The sequence below is a fragment of the Natator depressus genome, chromosome 14, assembly GCF_965152275.1.
Source record: "Natator depressus isolate rNatDep1 chromosome 14, rNatDep2.hap1, whole genome shotgun sequence".
In the NCBI taxonomy this organism is placed as follows: domain Eukaryota; kingdom Metazoa; phylum Chordata; order Testudines; family Cheloniidae; genus Natator; species Natator depressus.
The window spans coordinates 24399932-24418546 of NC_134247.1; the positions used below are offsets into that span (position 1 = coordinate 24399932).

At 46.8% G+C, this 18615-nt stretch overlaps 1 protein-coding gene across 1 annotated transcript in view; it reads left to right on the top strand.

Moving 5' to 3' along the window:
- The window catches only part of SHISA6 (shisa family member 6), a 376791-nt gene that overhangs the window by 204885 nt on the left and 153291 nt on the right, over positions 1–18615 (top strand). The gene's annotated exons all lie outside the window — the stretch shown is intronic.

Here is an 18615-nt window from a genome sequence, read left to right on the forward strand (position 1 = left end):
ACAACAAGCACCCTGCATTCACTGCAGGTGCCCTTGACGTCCTCTAAAATACCATCGGCTGGTTCAGCTTCCCCTCAAACAGGCCCCCTGCCTCAACCACCCACCTCCCTCATGACTCGCCTCCCGCCTCAGCAGCTAGGTTGGCTTGCCAGAGTTCCCACTGGGCTATTTGTGACCAAAGAGGGCCCACATGGGGAAATGCCCAGTTGCCAGTTCCTCCTCGTCTCTAGCAGGCCAGCTGCAGCTGGAGTATCTCTGCTGAGCACCACACCTCTCCTCTTCCCACTCCAGCTCCACTGTTACGGAAGGACCAAGAGAGCGCTCAGGCTGTACCTAGGCATGGTGGTAGCACTCTGCCATTCTGATCACGCTTCCCAAGCCCCCGGGAGGCAGGTGAGTGTTGCTGCATGTGGGAAGTCTGGCACAAGTAGGTCAGGTAGCTACTGCGCAAGCCCACTCAGCGAGCAGGGGAGGATACCCACCTAGGCTTGGGTGAATGACCAAACAACTTATTCATGAGTAATAGTCATTACATGGAAAGACCAGAGCTCTCACCTCTAGGCAACACTGCTTTTCCAGGAAGGGCTCTAGATTTAGGCTCTGACTCTCTCACTGCCCCACACAAGTGAGCCCCTTGTTATCAGGCTGTGAGTCTAGACCTCACCCGAGGGAGATTTCCACGGGTGGACAGGAAGGAGGCAGTGGGCTGACAGAAGAGCTGTGTCAGGGTCTGTGGCTGTAGCTCTTCCGGAAGCTGCGTGCAGCATCTTAAACGATAGTAAAGCCCCCCGTCATCTCCAGGAGGCCTCCTTTGGGAGCTGCTCACGGTGCGTTTAGAGAGAGGAGAGTTACACGGATCATGGAAGGGTAGTGCCAGGCTGGGGACTCGGCCTGGCTGTCCTCTGCAAAGGGTGCTGGTTCCAGGGACAGCAGTCCTTGGCTCCAGGGCACCAGGCCAGGTAGCTTGTTTTACTGTTCACCACTCTCCATCAGCACTCAGCCTCTCTGTGCCTTTGCTTCCACTCCCTCTGCCTGCTCTAGTCCCTAGCCAGATCTTTTGTTAATCACCACAAGTTTATTGCATGAGCAGCCGCACATGGAGGGGTGATAATCAGCCTCTGGGCGACCTCACACAGCTCTCAGCTGTTCTGGACATGAGCACCAAAAGTTCACACTCTGGGGCTCAAAATGCTTTGGTGGACCCATCCAGCTGGAAATCCGAGACCAGGTCTGCCATGGAGATCTCCTGGACCCCGGGATTCTGGCTGGGTCTAAAAGACAAGGGGAGCAGCATTTCCTGTGATCCTCGGGCACCCAGAGCCAGCATACAGATAAAAACGAAACAAGCAAAGGGAAAGTAACAGAGCTTTTTGTAACCCTGTGCACCAGTGTAGGGCTCATTTCCAATTTCAGACAAAGCTGTAGGTCCATTCTTATTTTAGCACAGCAGACTCACCCATCCCTAATGGTAATTTTATCTGGACAGCAGCTCCTGAGTGAGTCACAAAAAGGGGGACAGAGCCAGTCTGCAGCAGGGTGCAGCCGCTGGTCAGATAATACACTATAAATGGGGTCCCCAATTCTGCCTTTAGTTACATCCTGGGAACCCCACTGAAGCATAGCAAGGTTGCACAGGGTATGTAAGGGCAGAATTGACCTCCTCGTCACCCCTGCTCCCCTGAACTCATTAGAGTCTCCAACTATGTGACACTGCATTTAATATTCTGGTTTCAGGGAAGAGCATTTCAAACTAAGCACTATATAAAGGGGGAGGGATAGCTCAGTGGTTTGAACATTGGCCTGCTAAACCCAGGGTTGTGAATTCAATCCTTGAGAGGGACATTTAGGGATCTGGGCAAACATTGGGGATTGGTCCTGCTTTGTGCAGGGGGTTGGACTAGATGACCTCCTGAGGTTCCTTCCAACCCTGATATTCTATGATAAGTGCAAAGTAATTATGTATTTATTAAAGTGGGGAAATAACTTCACAGGGGAGTTTTGAAATATCCATGTCATAAGAGTTGTTTTAAAGTGAGGTTCCAACCTGAAGTGTGACTGTGTGAAAATGGCGCCTTCTTCCTCAAGAGTTCTGCCTCCCAAGTATATAAGAGTCATTGTGCCGCGCTTTGTGGTGAAATCCACCCCCATGCAATGGCCAGCAAAAGGTCCAGCCAGCTTAAACCCTCAGACTAGGTCTTTTCACAGCCACATCACACTGATGGCTTGTAGTCATCCTGTGATTGACCCACATGCCCAGGTCTCTCTCTCCTCCTCTGTCGCTTCCAGCAATGATCCCCCAGCTTGTAGCAGACATTCTTATTATTAGTCACTGTGTGCATGACCTTGCACTTTGTACTATTGCATTTCATCCAATTCTGCCAGTCCAGTCTTCAAGGTCATCCAGATTTCTCTGTATAATTTTCTGGTCCTTCTCTGTAGTGACGATACCTCCCAAATTTAATTTGCATGCTCCTATTTTTTGTGACTGAGGCTGGTCCCAAGACTGATCTTGGAGGAACTCCACTAGTAACCTCCGTCCAGTCCAATAATTCACCTTTCAGCACCACATGTTTCATTCTCCCCTTTAGCCCGTTCCTTCTCCACCTTACAATTCCAATACTAATCCCTATAATTTCTAATGTAGTAATTTCCAGTGTGGTACCATGTTTCAAATGCTTTACTGAATTCCAGATATATCAGATCTACTGCAGTTCCCTTATCTAAATATCAGTTATTTTCTCAAAGAAGGAAATCAGGTTAGTCTGGTGTGATCTGTCTTTGGTAAGCCCATGTTGCATTACATCCCCTTTACTATTTAATTCCATTAATTTAATTATTCTTTCTTTCAGTTTGTTGTAAAGCCTTGCATGCTACCTAGGTCAGACTAATAGATCATGTTTCCCCCCCACACACACACACTTTCTTAAACATAGGTATGATATTAGCTTTTTTCCAGTTATATGGTGCTCCCCCCAAATAGACAGATTTATTAAAAATCTTTGCTATCAGACTAGCAATCTCATGTACCAGTTCTTTCCATATTCTGGGATGGAAATTAGCCAGTCCCCCCTATTTGAATGCATTAAGCTCTTTAAAGTTCTTCTTCCAACTCAGATGTGGTAATTTCCATTTCTAGACATTCCTTTCCATCAGCCGTCCTGCCTTCATGCACATATTCCATATTATCATCCTTACTGAAAACCGAGGCAGACTATTCATTTAGTTTTTGGGCAATACCTGAATTATCGTTATTCTCCTTCCCATCCACACTGCATAACAGCCCAATCTCAGCCTTCCATTGCCTGTTTATAGTTATATAACTAAAAACCTCTTATTAATTTTAAATTCCTTGGCAAGAGCTAAATCAACATAACTTTACCAATTCTCTCTTTATTCCAACATTTTCTAACCTCCACAATGTAGCTTTTATTGCTGACCATACACGTCTCTCATTCCTTGTATGCTCTCTGCTTACTCCTAATAACCTTTTCGAGGTGGTTTTTCATCCAGCTGGGTCTGGAGACTTTCCCCATACGTTTTTGTCTAGTTGATTTGAATGTTAAGAAGGGTGTTCCTGGAACTGAGTTTTGTTTCAAGGAGACTTTCCCAATGGGTGTAGCAGAAAAAGAGTGAATGGGAGTGATTATTCTCAGGTTCTGGGGGAATCAGCGGCCCCATGTTTACTGCTGGATTGGCATGTTGCTTTCAGGACTAATAAACAATTCTGATAACTCACAGTACATGTATGATGCAATTGTAGTGTTAAGCCCCACAGAACTGTCCATCAAAATTATTTCTGTAGCAATCAGACAAGAGATTGCCAAATTCTGTGAAGACTGAGGCATTTTGGGGGATTAATAACAGCATCTCCTGCCACATCTAAATGTGGATTTTTCTTTAAACTGAGCCTCAATGTTAGCAATTTCTAATTTAAATAAACAGATAGGAGCCATTTCCTGAATTTCCTTGGATTCAGAGGCATTTCAAGTACAAATATTCTGCTAGTGGTTCAGGAGATACATTCCTGGTCTCGTTCTTTGCAGATAGGAACTTTGTCACGAATCCAAGAGGGACATGTATCCATTGTCTCTGCTATTTTGGAAACCCTGTAGAACTTTTTCCAGGTGAAATGGCCAGCCATTCTTCGCTCCATTGCATGTGACCCGGGAGATCATGGAACTTGGCCCAGAAATGTATTATACCTACAGCTGCAGGTAGATATTGACTTGAAGCCAATGGAGCTCCGTCCACCTACACCCACTGAGGACCTGTCCCCTTGGTCTATAACAAACTTCCCAATGTGTGTTTGCTTTCCACATAGGAGAGTTGAGTTGCTGACGTGGACTAGTACTATGGGAAGATCACATTCTCATGATTTCGATCATTCCTCACGCTTGCCACAAACTCAGACACACAATCATTTTAGTTACTCCATGTTTTCCCAAAGTACATTTTTACTTCAAGAGATGAAAGTGAATCTAAGGATAAAATATTCATTATCTGCTTTAGGGAAGGACCTGAAATGAAGTTACATCTTCACATTAGAGTTTACTTTTGAAATAAAATCCATTTATTGGAGCAAATGACATAATGGGTGTTATATATAAATTAAACACAGAGAAAACCCGGAGACTGTAGATAGTGTACACACTGCCCTTTTAACCTGTTATTAAGGCCCAGCTTGTTCAATCCATGCTCATATTTTTGAGCACTTCTTTCCACTGATGTCAATGGGACTATTTCTGTAGTCAGTACTCACCAACATGTATAAGTGTGAAAGACAGGCTTTGGGCTGGCTCTGTTTTACTTGGGACCTAGTCTATATTCTGACACGACAATGAAGTTCTGAATCCCTATGAAGATAGCAGTATTCTGAAGGCAAATCTTAGAAAAGGAAAGGGGGATAGACCTGTATCACATAAACCTTTATCACCTTTTCAGGTTTTATGTTGTTAGTCTATCTATAGATAGATCAAGAAGAAAAAACAGATGGCAACAGATTCCTTGGCTTTATTAGCTTAGGGTGGATTTGGCACAAATCCACCAATAAATGGAATGTTTTTAAAGTCAGTTTTACAGATGGTTACATAATGTTACTGACATTTAAGGAGATTTGGTGTTTGCTATTCTCTAATAATGTTAGGGAACCCATTCTCACATTTAATATCCTCTAACAGACAGCGTAAACTGATTTACTTTTCTAATGAATGCTATTAGCAAACATCAACACATCAGCATTTTCTCCCAAGTCAATACATTGGAGGAGGGAGCTTTCCAGATAATTGATGGCATTCCATAAAAGCCATTATGCAGAAGAGGACAGAGTGCAGACATGCTGGGACAGACTAAAAGTATTTATCCTGGACACATTTCTAGGGAGTACTGAGCAAAGTATCCAAAAGGGACTCCTCAGCTTGTACCTGCCAGATGTTTCCCTACTAAACCTTGCTTCCCTGTCATTTCATCTCCAATTTGATACCACCTGTTTGAAAGTATGGGAGAACCCCCGTAACCTGCACATGCTGTAACTCACCAACAGGACCAGCTGTCACTCCTCATTTCTCCACAAAGATTTAACAGCAGATATATGCTTGACACACCAATCTCTATAAACATCTCTCCCCTTCAGCCAGTGTTCTGTGGCTTTTACTCACTGTGTGGTGTATGCTTCTGTTGGGAGCATGTTCAGTAGTTTTACCCATGGAGGATGTTAGAGGACCCATTATCTTTGTGTGCTGGAGATCTAAACAAATTGCCCTTCTAGCAGTAGTCAGCCAGCTGCTATCAACAGCTGCTAAACGCTCTGCACAGGAGAATAACAAACCAGGAGAGGAAGAGGAGGATGTTGGCAAAGGGATGGGGTGCAGAGAGTGGCCAAAGGGGAGGGGAGAGTGGGAAAGGCTTGGAACTGGGGATGGGTGACAATGGGAGGATGGGGAAGGCAGAGAAGAACAGGGGAGCCCCGGTCCATGTCAGCTGTAGCTGCTCAGAGCAAATTCACTGGCTCAGGACTAAACCACATGGCAGATGAAGGCATCTAGCTCTCACATGATCAAGTACTTAAGGATGGGTTTTCATTCTACAGTGTGAGGCTGGGGCATTAGACAGAATTGTGTGACCCCGCTGCCCAGGATAGAAGCACAAGTGGCCACTGAGTCTGATCTATTATTTGTCCTTTGTATTGTGGTAGTGCTAGAGGCCTTGCGCAGGCCGAGGCACCATTGTGCTAGGTGCTGTAGATTTCAAGGTCAGAAGGGTCCACTACGATCATCTAATCTGAACTTCTGTCTAGCACAGGCCACAGAATTCCACCCAGAGATTCCTGCATCCAGCTCATACCTTAAGAACATAAGAGCAGCCTTACTGGGTCAGACCAATGGTCCATCTAGCCCAGTGTCCTTTCTTTCGACAGTGGCCAAGGCCAGGAGCCCCAGAGGGAATGAACAGAACAGATAATCATCGAGTGATCCATCCCCCGTCACCAAACAGAGGCTAGGGGCACCATCCCTGCCCATCCTGGCTAATAGCCATTGATGGACCTATCCTCTATGAACTTATCTAGCTCTTTTTTGAACCCTGTTATAGTCTTGGCCTTGACAACATCCTCTGGCAAAGAGTTCCACCGACTGACTGTGTGTTGTGTGAAAAATACTTCCTTTTGTTTGTTTTGAACCTGCTGCCTATTAATTTCATTTGGTGACCCCTAGTTCTTACGTTATGTGAAGGAGTAAATAACACTTCTTTATTTACTTTCTCCACACCAGTCAAGATTTTTAGACCTCTATCATATCCCCTCTTAGTCATCTCTTTAACAAGCTAAAAAGTCAGCCTTATTAAACTCTCCTCATATGAAAGCTGTTCCATACCCCTAATAATTTTTGTTGCTCTTTTCTGAACCTTTTCCATTTCCAATATATGCTTTTTGAGAGGGGCAAAGATGCAGTATTAAAAATGTGGGTGTACCATGGATTTATATAGAGACAATATGATATTTTCTGTATTATTATCTATCCCTTTCTTAATGATTCCCAAAATTCTGTTAGCTTTTTTGACTGTCGCTGCACATTGAGCGGATGTTTTCAGAGAACTATCCACAATGACTCCAAGATCTCTTTCTTGCGTGGTGACAGCTAATTTAGACCCCATCATTTTATATGTATAGTTTCGATTATGTTTTCTAATATGCATTACTTTGCATTTATCAACATTGAATTTCATCTGCCATTTTGTTGCCCAGTCACCCAGTATTGGGAGATCCCTTTGTAGCTCTTTGCAATCTAATTTGGACTTAACTATCTTGAGTACTTTTGTGTCATCTGCACATTTTGCCACCTCAGTGTTAACCCCTTTTTCCAGATAATTTAGAATATGTTGAATAGGACTGGGCCCAGTACAGACCCCTTGGGGACATCACCATTTACCTCCCCCCATTCTGAAAACTGACCGTTTATTCCTACCCTTTGTTTCCGATCTTTTAACCAGTTACTGATCCATGAGAGAACCTTCCCTCTTATCCCATGACAGCTTACTTTGCTTATGTTTGCTTCTGGTTGAGCTAGAGTGTATTTTTTTAGAAAGTAACACAATTTTGGTTTTAAGTCTTCAAATGATGGCAACTCCACCATGTCCCTAGATACATTGTTCTGTTGGTTAATTACCCTCACTCTTAAAAAAAATTGCATCTTAACTGGGAGCTCATAAGTAGAGAGAGTTCCTGCCCCAAAGGGCATAGAATCATAGAATATCAGGGTTGGAAGGGACCTCAGGAGGTCATCTAGTCCAACCCCCTGCTCAAAGCAGGACCAATCCCCAACTAAATCATCCCAGCCAGAGTTTTGTCAAACCTGACCTTAAAAACTTCTAAGGAAGGAGATTCCACCACCTCCCTAGGTAACGCATTCCAGTGTTTCACCACCCTCCTAGTGAAAAAGTTTTTCCTAATATCCAACCTAAACCTCCCCCACTGCAACTTGAGACCATTACTCCGTGTTCTGTCATCTGCTACCACTGAGAACAGTCTAGAGGCATCCTCTTTGGAACTCCCTTTCAGGTAGCTGAAATCAGCTATCAAATCCCCCCTCGTTCTTCTCTTCCGCAGACTAAACAATCCCAGTTCCCTCAGCCTCTCCTCATAAGTCATGTGTTCCAGTCCCCTAATCATTTTTGTTGCCCTCCACTGGACGCTTTCCAATTTTTCCACATCCTTCTTGTAGTGTGGGGCCCAAAATTGGACACAGTACTCCAGATGAGGCCTCACCAATGTCGAATAGAGGGGAACGATCACGTCCCTCGATCTGCTGGCAATGCCCCTACTTATACATCCCAAAATGCCATTGGCCTTCTTGGCAACAAAGGCTCACTGTTGACTCATATCCAGCTTCTCGTCCACTGTAACCCCTACGTCCTTTTCTGCAGAACTGCTGCCTAGCCATTCAGTCCCTAGTCTGTAGCGGTGCGTAGGATTCTTCCATCTGAAGTGCAGGACTCTGCACTTGTCCTTGTTGAACCTCATCAGTTTTCTTTTGGCCAATCCTCTAATTTGTCTAGGTCCTTCAGTATCCTATCCCTACCCTCCAGCGTATCTACCTCTCCTCCCAGTTTAGTGTCATCTGCAAACTTGCTGAGGGTGCAATCCACACCATCCTCCAGATCATTTGTGAAGATATTGAACAAAACCGGCCCGAGGACCGACCCTTGGGGCACTCCACTTGATACCGGCTGCCAACTAGACATGGAGCCATTGATCACTACCCGTTGAGCCTGACAATCTAGCCAACTTTCTGTCCACCTTATAGTCCATTCATCCAGCCCATACTTTTTTAACTTGCTGGCAAGAATACTGTGGGAGACCGTGTCAAAAGCTTTGCTGAAGTCAAGGAACAACACGTCCACTGCTTTCCCCTCATCCACAGAGCCAGTTATCTCGTCATAGGAGGCAATTAGATTAGTCAGGCATGACTTGTCCTTGATGAATCCATGCTGACTGTTCCTGATCACTTTCGTCTCCTCTAAGTGCTTCAGAATTGATTCCTTGAGGACCTGCTCCATGATTTTTCCAGGGACTGAGGTGAGGCTGACTGGCCTGTAGTTCCCAGGATCCTCCTTCTTCCTTTTTTTAAAGATGGGCACTACATTAGCCTTTTTCCAGTCGTCCGGGACTTCCCCCGATCGCCATGAGTTTTCAAAGATAATGCCAATTGCTCTGCAATCACATCCCGCCAACTCCTTTAGCACTCTCGGATGCAGCGCATCCAGCCCCATGGACTTGTGCTCATCCAGCTTTTCTAAATAGTCCCGAACCACTTCTTTCTCCACAGAGGGCTGGTCACCTCCTCCCCATGCTGTGCTGCCCGGTGCAGTAGTCTGGGAACTGACCTTGTTGGTGAAGACAGAGGCAAAAAAAGCATTGAGTACATTAGCTTTTTCCACATCCTCTGTCACTAGGTTGCTTCTCTCATTCAGTAAGGGGCCCACACTTTCCTTGACTTTCTTCTTGTTGCTAACATACCTGAAGAAACCCTTCTTGTTACTCTTAACATCTCTTGCTAGCTGCAACTCCAGGTGTGATTTGGCCTTCCTGATTTCACTCCTGCATGCCCAAGCAATATTTTTATACTCTTCCCTGATCATTTGTCCAATCTTCCACTTCTTGTAAGCTTCTTTTTGTGTTTAAGATCTGCAAGGATTTCACTGTTAAGCCAAGCTGGTCGCCTGCCATATTTACTGTTCTTTCTACACATTGGGATGGTTTGTCCCTGTAACCTCAATAAGGATTCTTTAAAATACAGCCAGCTCTCCTGGACTCCTTTCCCCCTCATGTTATTCTCCCAGTGGATCCTGCCCATCAGTTTCCTGAGGGAGTCAAAGTCTGCTTTTCTGAAGTCCAGGGTCCGTATTCTGCTGCTCTGCTTTCTTCCCTGTGTCAGGATCCTGAACTCAACCATCTCATGGTTACTGCCTCCCAGGTTCCCATCCACTTTTGCTTCCCCTACTAATTCTTCCCGGTTTGTGAGCAGCAGTTCAAGAAGAGCTCTGCCCCTAGTTGGTTCCTCCAGCACAGTCTGCTTGCTTTAGTTTTCACTTCCATCATCCCAGAGTGCGGGATAGCTCTCAAGTCCAGAACAAGGGGGTGAGTGTAGCGATTCAGAACGACTTGCCTACATAGCGAGGATGGGCTATGTCGCATATTAAGGGAAGCATATCATTCTAATGAGCCTGAGTGCGAAGATATGCCTTTGGGCCTCAGTAATAATAAAGTAATTTTACCAAGTGCTATTTCCTTACTCTTGAGCTGTTACAATTAGAGAGGGGCTCGAGCTGTGAATTTCAGATGTCGGTTCCATTTTCCCCCATGGCTGCAGCAGTGGCTCCAGTTCAGATGTTTCTTCAGGCTGTGCAAATTCCGGTCCCGGTGTACTCATCCCCCAGGGCAGGGGCCCCATTCCAGTCCCTGGTTGTATTCCCTCCCCCAGGAACCCCAGGTCTCTCTCAGCTGGGGAGTCTTTTACTGACACAATGCACGAGCCAGTTCCTCCTGGGGTCGAATCCTCAGAGGACTCCCCTGAGCCCCACATTGAGGAACAGACTCCTCAGGTGCAGCACCGTTGGGCCCAGCCACGCTTCTCTCTGAGTCACATTTCAGTGGGGTTGCGACCAGGTAGCTGGAACAACGCTCTGGACCGCTCCAGCAGCAGCCGTACTGATTTAGTACAAAACCACTGCTTAAAACCAGTTGAGCCATTCCCCCATCTCCCTCCCGCCCTAGCTCCAGGGTCTATGGAACTTTAAGCAATTGCCCAAAACTTGTCCTTCCAACACACACACACACACACACACACACACACACACACACACACACACACACACACACACACACACACACACACACACGATTTGGTGCCACTGAGCTGCGGGTGTCCAGAGGTGGGCCTCTGATCCTAGCCCATTAGTAAGAGGGGCCTGGCTGTGAAGTGCTGGATCAGAACTTTCCCAAAGGTGGAGGGAGTTTGGATGCAGCGGTTCAGTTCAGCCCCATCTCTAGCTACATGATGGTGATCTGGGATGGGATGGGGTCCGTTCAGGAAGGATTGAGTTGAGAAATGAGTGACTCCGCTTTCAGATTTCTTTACAGTGGTGCTAAGTGACGACAACAACGTCAGCTGATAAAGCTGGTGATTGCAAGGCCAGAGGGAACCTGCATGTGGATACCCTTAGTGTGATGAGGAGCAAACCTACCCTGTTGTGGCTGGTCCTCTCCCCAGCAGGGACTCTGACTGTGCCTGGCTGTTTACCATCACTTTCAGGTTTCCTGGGCAAGGTTGGCTTGTTCCACGCAAAGAGTTTCAAGACTCTGAGAGGAAACATGTTTCCTTCTTCATTGAAAAACTTTGTATCCCACTAATTCTGGTAACAACCCAATAGCTTGGGAATATTTGGAGCGACCAAGAAATCCTTTTGTGGTGGAAATGTTGCCTCTGTTCACGGAGTGACAGTTTGATGGTTCCAGAAATGACTGCGGACCAAGTGGCACGTGTCAGTCATCTTCAAATCAAAGGTGTTTGGTGCCGCTCTGTCCCAGCCAATTTCCCTGTGGTTCTCATTACAGGATCTCATACAAAGGTCACATTTAACACCTAAAAATAAATCCATAGCCCCCAAAATGTTCTATCCTCAGCAAACAGCTTGAGAAAATATAGGCTACTACTGTATTAGAAGTACAGATCCGGGGCATGGCTCTGACCTACTTAGGGGATATTTTAGGGCTTCCCAAAAGATTTCACATCCTCCAAATATCAGTCTGATTTCAGTTCAAGCATCAGCATAAGTCTGCTTACTTTAGAGGAGATTGTTATTTATACGTAGGTTTTATCAAAGTTTAACCAGCTTAAAATTTGTCATGAGGGACTCACAAAAAGTTGGAATGAACTTCATTCGAGTGAACAGCAGAAAGAGGGGGATGTAACACTTTGCATTTTGTCCTAAATAGCATGGCCCTGATTCTGCTCTCTGCTCTGCCAGAGTAAATCAGGAGAAACTTTCCCAAAGTCAGTGGAGTTACTGCACCAGTGTAAAACCAGTGTTAGAGCAGAATCTAAATACAATGTAAGTGATGTAAGATCGGAGGACTTCTCTGCATTTAGGCAAGGGACAGGCCTGAAGGAGCAATCTGATTGGCCGGCAGAGGTTCCAGCCCATAGTATGATGCATTGACATTCACAGGCCCTACTTAGCCTTTACCCTTCATTTGAACAGGCAGCCCGGCATGTTCTACCAGGAATGAATTAGGGAAGGGCAGCCTGTTGCTTGAGATAAACGTGTTATGGCAAATTCAGACTTGGTGTAAATGGTGCAACTTTGGTCCCTTTTTCGGCTGATGGAGCCACTTGGCCTTCAGCAACATATTTAGGTACTTCACTATTGACCTAGGTGCCGTGTGCTCCCAAGTTTGTAAATGTCGGCCAAGTTATTAAAGGTTTTTATGTCTGCTGTGCTTTAACAGTCAGATGACAGATGTATTTGTAACCAAATCCCTCTCTGTGCCTCAGTTTCCGTTTCTTTAAATGGGGATAATAATCCTTCACGCCATGCAGGGGAGTCATGCTGATTCATTAATGATTTTTTCCAATGTGCTTTCAGATTCTCGGATAAAAGCTGTGGTAGCAAAGGTCCAAAGTACTCTTAGGTAGACTGAGGGGAAGGATGGTCCAGTGGTCAGGGTACTTGCCTGGGACTTGGTTTCAAGTCCCTGCTTTGTCACAGACTTCCTGTGTGACCCTGGGCGAGTCACTGAGGTTGACATTTTCAAAGGTGCTTATGTGACTAGGAGCTTCAGTCCCATTTGTAAAAGTGAATATGAAAGTTAATGGGACTGAGACTCCTAAGGGCCTAAATCCCTTTTAAAAATGGGACTTTGGCACCTTTGAAAGGTTTACCCTTAGCTGTCTGGAAAAGGCTTGTTAGTGTTTAGGTGCCTAAAGATGCAGCTTGGTGCTTTTGAAAATCCCACTAATTCCCATTTGAAATTGCCTTGGCTCTTCTGAAATCCCACTAGGCACCAATCTGTATCTTTGCAAAGCTGGTCTCTCTGGGCCTCAGTTTCCCCATCTGTATGATGGAGATAATAGCACTGCTCAACTTCACCCAGGTGTTGGGAGGATAAATCCATTGCAGATAGGGAGATGCCCAGATGCCATGGTGATGGGAGCCATAGAAGAATCATAGATAGGAATAATTATAACTAGAGTCAAGAATCAAGTTAGAAAAATTACTGCAAAACCTGGGGGTACATCTTCACTGCAATTAAAGACCCACCGCATGGCCATGACTGGCCCAGGTCAGCTGACTCAGGGTTGGGCTACGGGGCTACAAATTGCTGTGTAGACGTTCAGGTTCAGGCTGGAGCCTGGGCTCTGAGACCCTGCAGTGGGGTCTCAGAGTGCGGCTCCAGCCCAGGCCCGAACATCAACACTGCTATTTTTAGACCTGCAGCCCAAGCCCTGTGAGCCCAAGTCAGCTGACCAGGGCCCTGAGACTCAATGCCATGAGTGTTTTATCTTAGTGTAAGCAGGGCCGGATTTCCAATTAGGCACAGTAGGGGTGCCAGTGTTCTAGAGGCACCTTATCTCTCTAAAACTTGTGCAAAGTGAAGGTCAGCTGTAGGCAGGGAGGGTGCTGAAGATGCTGTGCCTAAGGGCGCATAAGGTGTAAATCCAGTCCTGAGTGTAGACAGACCCTGACTTTACTAAGTCTCCAGGGTAAATGTCTGAGAGGCACTTCTCCTTCTTAATGTAAGCGCAATGTACCTCGGGTGGCACGTGACCGGGATTCACTACTGAATTTGGCCTGCTGGTTGGATCATTAGCTTGCCTGGCCTGGGCCAGGTACTGATGGGGAGCGTGACGTGAACGTTGATCCATGCGCCCCTGAGAGGAACTGAAACTGCATAAGCAGGTGAGGTCCTTCAGCACTCCGCCCACCAGTCTCTCCTGGCAGGATCACCTAGGGTTGCCAACTTTCTACTTGCCCAAAACCCTTGCCCTCCCCCTGCCCCGCCCACCCCGGAGGCCCACCGCTGCCCCACCCTTTCTCCGAGGCCCCGCCCCTGTTCACTCCATCCCCACTCCCTCTGTCGCTCACTCTCCCCACCCTCACTCACTTGCTCATTTTCACCGTGCTGGCTCAGGGGTGTGGGGTGCGGGAGAGGGTGAGGGCTCCGCAGGCTCTGGGCTGGGGCCAGAAATGAGGAGTTCAGAGTGCGGGAGGGGGCTTCAGGCTGAGGCAGTGGGTTGGGATGTGAGAGGTGATCAGGGCTCTGGCTGGGGATGTGCATTCTGGGTTGGGGCCAGGGATGAGGTTTGAGGTTCAGGAGGGGGCTCCAGGCTGGGGGTGAAGCTGAGGGTTTCAGAATATAAGCTCTGGGCTGAAGCCAGGGGTCGGGGTTTAGGAGAGGGTACAGGATCTGAACTGGGGGTGCAGGTTCCGGGGTATGGCCAAAAATGAGGGGTTCAGGAGGGGGCTCCCGGCTGGGGCAGGGTGTTGGGATGTGGAGGGTGTGAGGGCTCTGGCTGGGGGTGCAGACTCTGAGTTGGGGCTGGGGATGAGGGATTTGGGGTTCAGGAGGGTGCTCCGGGCTGGGATCAAGGGTTTCAGAGGGCAGGACAGGGATCAGGACTGGGGCAGGGGGTTGGGGCGTGGGAGGGGGTTAGGGGCGCAAGCTCCAGGCGGTGCTTACCTCAAGCAGCTCCTGGAAGCAGCAGAATGTCCCCCTCTGGCTCCTACGCAGAGGCGCAGCCAGGCAGCTTTATGCTCTGATGTGTCCACAGGCGCCACCCCCGCAGCTCCCATTAGGGTGACCAGATGTCCCGGTTTTCTAGGGACAGTCCCAATATTTGGGGCTTTATATTATATAGGTGCCTATTACCCCCACCCCCTTCCAATTTTTCACACTTGCTGTCTGGTCACCCTAGCTCCCATTGGCCGCAGTTCCTGGCCAATGGGAGCTGCAGAGATGGCACTTGGGGTGGGGGCAGCATGAGGAGCCCCCTGGCTGCCCCTCCACCTAGGAGGCAGAGAGGGGACATACTGCTGCTTCCGGGAGCCGCATGGAACCACGACAGGCAAGGAGCCTGCCTTAGCCCTGCTGTGCCGCCAATTGGAGTTTTAAAAGCTCGGTCAGCGGTGCTGACCAGATCACCAGGGTCCGTTTTCAACTCCTGGCAACCCTAGGGTCACTAGGTACCAGCCTTTGCTGCTCAGAACTCTTCTCTTTTGCTGATCGGACCTGGGGCCACCATGCTGTTTGTATTTGCCTGACAAAATGATCAATTCAAGGGCACCCCCGCTCCATGTTCTCCCTGCTAACCCCATGTTTTCCTTTTATCAGTGGGCAAAGCCATTTTCTGCTCAAGTGTTTAAGAGCAGAACACACAACAGAGAGTCAAAAAACTAAACTGAAAACTCACTGTGTGATGTGACCATGCACTTTTAGGAGACAATAAGCCTGAGCTGAAATCCTTATTGGAAGAGGGCAACATTTCTGGGGCAGCGCTCCAAATGTGAATACAATCAGACAGTAGTTTAAAGCGTGACAGAAAAGTCACTGGTGTGCAGATTCCTTCAAAGTTAGTTTCACAGCAGGCTCCCTTAAACAGTCTGTTGGTCTGAAGAGAAGTACAGCACAGCAGTGATATCACAAAGCATCCTAATCAGCTAGTGACATTGCTATAGCAAGACCATTAAAACCAGCTTTGTGCATTTGAATATAATCACATCTTCAGCTAGAATAATACTTTAATAAGCCCTTAGCTGGAATTGATTTTTTTTTTCATATACCAGAAATTAGAATCAAAGCAAAGTTGTCTGGAAATTATTTAGCAGTTACTAGAACTAAGAAGAATCCTGTATTGTTAATCAGAGTGGATTATCCCTCTTTTAATATTCAAGAGCTATAGGACATTTTATCCAGTTTATTAACCAAGCACAATTCAAAATCAATCGAGCTAGATTGGCTGACATCTGGACTGACTGTTTTCCACTGTCTGGTTGTCCTTGGCCCTCTTGTATATCTAGATAGCCCTCTTTTGTAAAAATCGCCTTCCAGTGCTTTCAATTTCTATAACAGCATGGTGCAACTATGTGCCATTAACACTGAACAAAAGAAATAGAGAGGAGCTGAATGGCAAATAACTCCCCAGCAGGGTTTCACAATGAGCCCTCAGGATGCCCTCCCAAGGTGCAGGTTCATTTGCACCCTTGGATTCCTGCTGGTTAGGTCAGAGAGCCACTCCCTCAATAGTAGTTCCTTAAACAATAGCATTTATCCTGGAGAGTGGCTTTTGGAAAGCAGGGTCTCTGTGAATGGCCAGTGCGGACCATCGTCCTTGTAGCCATCTATCTGTCCATTTATGTTTTATCCATGGCATAAGATCCAAGCACTGTGATATTGTCCAGACATCCTGCAGCCTGCTCACTGCACTCTGCCAGGCTGTGCCACCTGTCGGATCCGAGGACAGAGAGATGGAAGAATCTTCCTGGACTCTGTTCGGCCTATCTCCAGTCAGTGCAGGATTGTTCCCTGCAGTCTGTTCTCCAGCCCCCGTCCAGTCTAGTTCTAACTATTCCAAGTGATGGGGCTTCTTTCCTGTCCCTCAGGAATCTATTCCACAGCGCAGTACATAACACCGGCAGGACCTGCAGCATTCAGCCCAATAGCTCCTTTTTTCATTTCCAGTGAAAAGCAGTGACAGCCCCTTGGGTCACTCTTAATAATTCTGATGTTTTTCTTTAACTGTCCTGGGTGTGTGTTGACGTAGCTGGCCCCACAACCTTTCTCATACAACGCTGCTCCAGCCCCCTGATTTTCTTCAATCTCCAATTTCAAATTTGTCACCCCCTGTCTGGTTGCAACCAGCGCAGTTACCCAGGTGTGGGCTTTCCAGGTCCAGGCTCACCCTTTCATTCATGCTACCCAGCTCCATCCGCAACATGGCCAGAACTATTTTGTTCTTTCCTCTCTGGCTCCATGACTATTGCCTTAAAATCTCCATTTCCTCCCTAGCCCACGATCTCCTGTTTCTACGAGTTGTAGTGTGTATTTAAAAGGCTTTGTATCACTGTCAGGCAGCAAAATATGGACCTGTCCGAAGCTGACTCTGAACATCTGCCTCATCAATGCCAGAAAACACGTGACTCCTTTCCTGGGTTGGTAGTATTGGCCCATTCTGCCTGAGAAGAGGGTTTGTCTTGGATTCACGTGTCTGGTCTGTGCCACATCGTTCTGCACATAATACCGCATGCAGCAACAATCATTTAACCCTTTGAGCTGTTTGACATTGTGCCCTATTGTGGGGTTTGTCTGATTGATGCTCCCTGGTGGTAAACGTTTCTGGGGGGTGAGTGGGGCAAACAGCACCTGTAATGGTGCCACCTACCTGCAGGCACTGAGCACTGTCACTGTGGCTTTCTTTGTTGAGAGTCACGGGGACAGCTGGCACTGGTGAGACTGTAATTGTAACCAGCTAGAAATGATAAAGCTCCCCTCCTGCTGTCACACCAATCTGGTAATTCATCTCCATTAGCAATTAGTGCTGAGGAGATTTCAGACCTGCAAAGCCAATGTTCACTGTCTCTTTAACAATGGGGGATTCCAAAGCATCTAGCAACCTGCCTTCCCCTAGATGGTCTGGGACTCACCACAGACCCTGTTGGCATGAAAAACAGACTCATGCGGGGGTTGATGGGCCCAGACTGGCTCTGGGTCTGGGGCCCGACTCCCTGGAATGCTCGCACCCACTAGGGTTTGGTTTCGGTTCATCTCTGGTGATTGACTTTTTGTAATCATATTATTGATTTGACATCCTTGGGAGCCCTGTAATCTTGTGATTTGTGGTACCATGGGGCCCTGGAAACCAAATAATTGCAAAATGCATCTTTCATCCCCAAAGCACCATTTGCCTAGAGCTCTCTGACAACCCCCTGGGTCTCAGAAAGACTCTGGTACCATCGAAGCTATACATTACAGTTCAAGTGTTATCATTTGTATGGGGATCTTTCATCTCATCATCCCAGTTCTCATGGTGGTCCAGTCGTTAATCATAAATAACAATACTTTGCACGTATATGGTACTTTTCAGCAGCACATCAATGGCAATACTATGAGTGGGAAAATGAAAAAAAAATGAATGTGGGTAAAATTTTCAAAAGCACCTAAGTCCCATTTTCAAAAGGGACTTAGAGCCAGACTGTTTAAAGGTATTTAGGTGCTTCAAGATACAGCTAGGGGCCTAGGCCAAGAGTCTCAAAGGTATGTAGGCACCTAAAATAACTGGCAGTTAGATGCCTAAATACCTTGGAGGATCTGTACTCTAGGGGGATTTTCAAAAGCACCTAACTCCTATTGAAAACAATGGTTTTGAAAATCCCACTAGGCACCTCTCTGCATCTTTAGGCACCTACATACCCTTGAAAATCTGGCTCTTAGAAGTAGACTTTAAGTCATTGAGGTGCTTTTGAAAATACTACCCTGCGCCTTTAAACATCATAGAATCATGGAAACGTAGGGCTGGAAGGGACCATGAGAAGTCATCTTAGACCAGCCCTGACAGGGTTTTTTTTTAC